This window comes from Rhinoraja longicauda, chromosome 19 (genome assembly GCF_053455715.1).
Source record: "Rhinoraja longicauda isolate Sanriku21f chromosome 19, sRhiLon1.1, whole genome shotgun sequence".
In the NCBI taxonomy this organism is placed as follows: Eukaryota; Metazoa; Chordata; class Chondrichthyes; order Rajiformes; family Arhynchobatidae; genus Rhinoraja; species Rhinoraja longicauda.
Window position 1 is genome coordinate 8,694,845 of NC_135971.1, and position 5,000 is coordinate 8,699,844.

General features: G+C 46.5%; 1 pseudogene; it reads left to right on the forward strand.

The window, feature by feature from the left end:
* The first annotated feature begins 115 nt into the window (after nt 1-115).
* Nucleotides 116-5,000, forward strand: part of LOC144603080 (zinc-binding protein A33-like) — a 70,771-nt pseudogene continuing 65,886 nt past the window's right edge.

Sequence of the window (5,000 nt, forward strand, 5' to 3'; positions counted from 1 at the left end):
ACCTTTTCTTATTTCTTATTTGTAGACTGTATTGTCTACAAATAACATTCATTCCCCAGACGGCAGCGTGCGCAGTGGACACTCCCATTTTGAACCAGGAAGTGCCAGAGTAAAGATGGCTGCGAAAGACCAGGTCGAGAGTTTGACCGAGGAGGCAGTTTGTCCCATTTGCTTGGATTTCTTCACCGATCCGGTGTCACTGGAGTGCGGCCACTACTTCTGCCGCTCCTGTATCACGCAGAGTTGGGACCGGGAGGCGAGAAACTCCTGCCCGGAATGTAGAGAGCAGTTTGTAGACCGCACCCTCAGGGTGAGTCGGGCCTTGGCGAGACTGGCTGAGAAAGCTCGAACACTGAGCCTGAATCCGCCGCGCAAAGAAAGTAAACTTCGCTGCGAGGAACACGAGGAAGAACTGAAGCTGTTTTGCGAAACGGACCAGAAACTGGTCTGCCTGATCTGCAGAGACGCGCTGGAACACAAGTCTCACAACTTCATGCCGCTTCGGGAAGCTGTTGAAATGCGCAAGGTAAAATAAAACGCACTATGGCCACTCGTTCACCTGCTTGATTCGTCATTGTCTAACCCCCTTTGCTCTCTGATCCCAGGATCAGGTTAAATCTTCCGTACAATCTCTCACCAAAAAGAAGTCAGAGTTGGAGGAAATGGAGCGGCTGCAGAAGGGGAAGATTTCCGGAGTTCGGGTAAGGCCACTCTGTGCGGAGTTTCTGGTATTGTGTAGTTTCCCCCCCATTTAATGCATAAGGGATAGACTGGATAAATTTGCTGCTGTAATAGATAATAGACAATAGGTGCAGGAGGCCCTTCGAGCCAGCACCGCCATCCAATGTGATCATGGGATCATTCACAATCAGTACCCCATTCCTGCCTTCTCCCCATACCCCATAACTCTGCTAACCTTTAGAGCTCTATCTAGCTCTCTCTTGAATGCATTCAGAGAATTGGCCTCCACTGCCTTCAGAGGCATAGAATTCCACAGATTCACAACTCTCTGACAGAATTTTTTTCCCCTCATCTCTGTTCTAAATTGCCTACCCCTCATTCTTAAACTGTGGCCCCTGATTCTAGACTCCCCCAACACTGGGACCATGTTTCCTGCCTCTAACGTGTCCAACCCCTTAATAATCTTATATGTTTCGATAAGATCCCCTCTCATCCTTCTAAATTCCAGTGTATACAGGCCTAGTCGCTCCAGTCTTTCAAAATACGACAGTCCCGCCATTCCGGGAATTAACCCAGTAAACCTGCGCTGGACGCCCTCAATAGCAAGAATATCCTTCCTCAAATTTGGAGACCAAAACTGCACACAGTACTCCAGGTGCGGTCTCACTAGGGCCCTGTACAACTGCAGAAGGTCCACTTTGCTCCTATACTCAACTCCTCTTGTTATGAAGGCCAACATTCCATTGGCTTTCTTCACTGCCTGCTGTACCTGCATGCTTCCTCTCAGTGACTGATGCACGAGGACACCCAGATCTCGTTGTACGTCCCCTTTTCCTAACTTGACACCATTCAGATAATAATCTGCCTTCCTATTCTTACCACCAAAGTGGATAGCCTCACACTTATCCACATTAAACTGCATCTGCCATGCATCCGCCCACTCACACAACCTGTCCAAGTCATCCTGCAACCTCATAGCATCTTCCTCACGGTTCACACTACCACCCAGCTTTGTATCATCTGCAAATTTGCTAATGGTACTTTTAATCCCTTCATCCAAGTCATGAATGTATATTGTAAATAGCTACGGTCCCAGCACCGAGCCTTGCGGTATCACACTAGTCACTGCCTGCCATTCTGAAAGGGACCCATTTATCCCCACTCTTTGCTTTCTGCCTGTCAACCAATTTTCTATCCATGTCAGTACCCTACCCCCAATACCATGTGCTCTAATTTTGCCCACTAATTGAGTATAGGAGCAAAGAGGTCCTTCTACAGTTGTATCGGGCGCTGGTGAGACCGCACCTGGAGTACTGTGTGCAGTTTTGGTCTCCAAATTTGAGGAAGGATATTCTTGCTATTGAGGGCGTGCAGCGTAGGTTCACTAGGTTAATTCCCGGAATGGCGGGACTGTCGTATGTTGAAAGGCTGGAGCAATTAGGCTTGTATACACTGGAATTTAGAAGGATGAGGGGGGATCTTATTGAAACATATAAGACAATTAGGGGATTGGACACATTAGAGGCAGGAAACATGTACCCAATGTTGGGGGAGTCCAGAACAAGGGGCCACAGTTTAAGAATAAGGGGTAGGCCATTTAGAACAGAGATGAGGAAGAACTTTTTCAGTCAGAGAGTGGTGAAGGTGTGGAATTCTCTGCCTCAGAAGGCAGTGGAGGCCAGTTCGTTGGATGCTTTCAAGAGAGAGCTGGATAGAGCTCTTAAGGATAGCGGAGTGAGGGGGTATGGGGAGAAGGCAGGAACGGGGTACTGATTGAGAGTGATCAGCCATGATCGCATTGAATGGCGGTGCTGGCTCGAAGTGCTGAATGGCCTACTCCTGCACCTATTGTCTATTGTCTAATCTCCTATGTGGGACCTTGTCCACTCTGTGTGGAGTTTCTGGTGTTGTGTAGTTTATCCCCCATTTAATGCATAACGGATAGACTGGATAAATTTGCTGCTGTAATTGACCCTGTGTAGCGCATGAATGAATGGGCGCAATAAACTGGAGCAACTCGGTGGGTCAGGCAGCATCTCTGGAGTGAAGGAATGGGTGACGTTCCTGGACGAGATCCTCATTCCGAATGAGAGTCTCGCGAAAAGCGATGTGCGGGCAAATATTTGATATAATGGATTACTGTGGTAGCTCTGCGAACCGCCTTAGACTTTGAATAATCACTGATCATGTAAGGAAGTATTTATTCACAAAATGCTGGAGTAACTCAGCGGGTCAGGCAGCATCTCAGGAGAGAAGGAATGGGCGACGTTTCGGGTCGAGACCCTTCTTCAGACTGATGTCAGGGGGGCGGAACAAAGGAAGGATATAGGTGGAGACAGGAAGATAGAGGGAGATCTGGGAAGGGGGAGGGGAAGAGAGGGACAGAGGAACTATCTAAAGTTGGAGAAGTCAATGTTTATACCACTGGGCTGCAGGCAGCCCAGGCGAAATATGAGGTGCTGTTCCTCAAAATTACGGTGGGCCTCACTATGGCACTGGAGGAGGCCCATGACAGAAAGGTCAGACTGGGAGGTGGAGTTGAAGTGCTCAGCCACCGGGAGATCAGATAGGTTAACTCGGACCGAGCACAGGTGTTGAGCGAAGCGATCGCCGAGCCTGAGTTTGATAGAGGTTTTTAAAATTTTAAGAGGGACGGACAGAGTTGACGTGGGTAGGCTTTTCCCTTTGAGAGTGGGGAAGATTCCAACAAGTAAACATAACTTCAGAAATAAGGGACAAAAGTTTAGGGGTAACATAAGGGGTAACTTCTTTACTCAGAGGGTGGTGGCTGTGTGGAATGAGCTTCCGGTGGAAGTGGTGGAGACAGGCTTGGTTTTATTATTTAAGAGTAAATTGGATAGGTATATGGATGGGAGGGGATTGGAGGGTTATGGTCTGAGAGCAGGTAGATGAGATTAGGTCAGAGAAAGTGGTCGGCGTGGACTGGTAGGGCCGAACGGGCCTGTTTCCGTGCTGTAATTGTTATATGGTTATATGGTTTCGCCGATGTAAATAGGTTGCCATCTGGAGCAGCGGAAAAAATAGCTGAAATTTTGTGAAATTTCGCCTGGGCAGCCTGCAGCCCAGTGGTATGAACATTGACTTCTCCAACTTTAGATAATTCCCCTGTCCCTCTCTTCCCTTCCCCCTTCCCAGATCTCCTTCTGTCTTCCTGTCTCCACCTATATCCTTCCTTTGTCCCATTTGTTTCAGGAAAATGGGAGAGAATTTGATTGATTAGTTAATTCTGAGAACCGGGCGCTGATGGGCTATATAGTCACTTATTCTGTAAACAAACACAAAACAGAAATATATTATGTTAATCTTCAGCATTCATTTGACAGGAAGAGTCACACAGCCTTCAGTCCCATGTCACATCCCAGTTTGCTGAACTGCACCAGATTATCACTGAGAAAGAAAAGTACTTCCTCAAAGATATCCGCGAAGATGAGGAGAGTATTCTAAATCTAATGGAGAAAAATCTTCGGGAGATTCAAGAGAATTTAAATTCTAACCAGGAGGAACTCCTGCGTTTACAGGAATGGATGGAACAAAAAGACAGCATGAAATTTCTAGAGGTAAGGAAGTCTATTTAAATTTGCTTCTATAAATGTGCACCATCACAAAATGACATCTGATATATTTGAAACAAATTCAACTATGTTGTCTATTGTCTGCATCTGCTGTTCCTTCCTACACATCACTAACATCATATTCAATAGACAAGAGATAACAAGTGCAGAAGTAGACCATGCAGCCCTTCGAGCCAGTAACTCCATTCAATGTGATCATGGCTGATCATTCTCAATCAGTACCCTGTTCCTGCCTTCTCCCCATACCCCCTGACTCCCCTATCCTCAAGAGCTCTATCTTGCTCTCTCTTGAAAGCATCCAGAGAAATGGCCTCCACTGCCTTCTGAGGCACAGAATTCCACAGATTCACAACTCTCTGGCTGAAAAAGTTTCTCCTGATCTCCGTTCGAAATGGTCTACCCCTTATTCGGCCGAAAGGCACAACCTGTCCAGACTATCCTGTCAGCATCGTGTAATTTTTTGAATAATTTTTATACTTCCTCCATCGGTTCTATGTCTGCAATATCATTATTCTTCTCTGTGTGTCATTGGGGGTGAGAGTGGAGAAATGGGAATTTTTAACACCTCGTAATAATCTGGGTGAAATTCATGCTCTCAGTAGTTCTGCCTCGATCAATTCAGTCTTGTGTTTTATTTATTTCAGGAGGAAGCTGTTCGCAAGCGAAGGTAGGGCATGTTCTTCACTGAAACTCTGCACGTAACATATTTCCTCATAAACATCAATG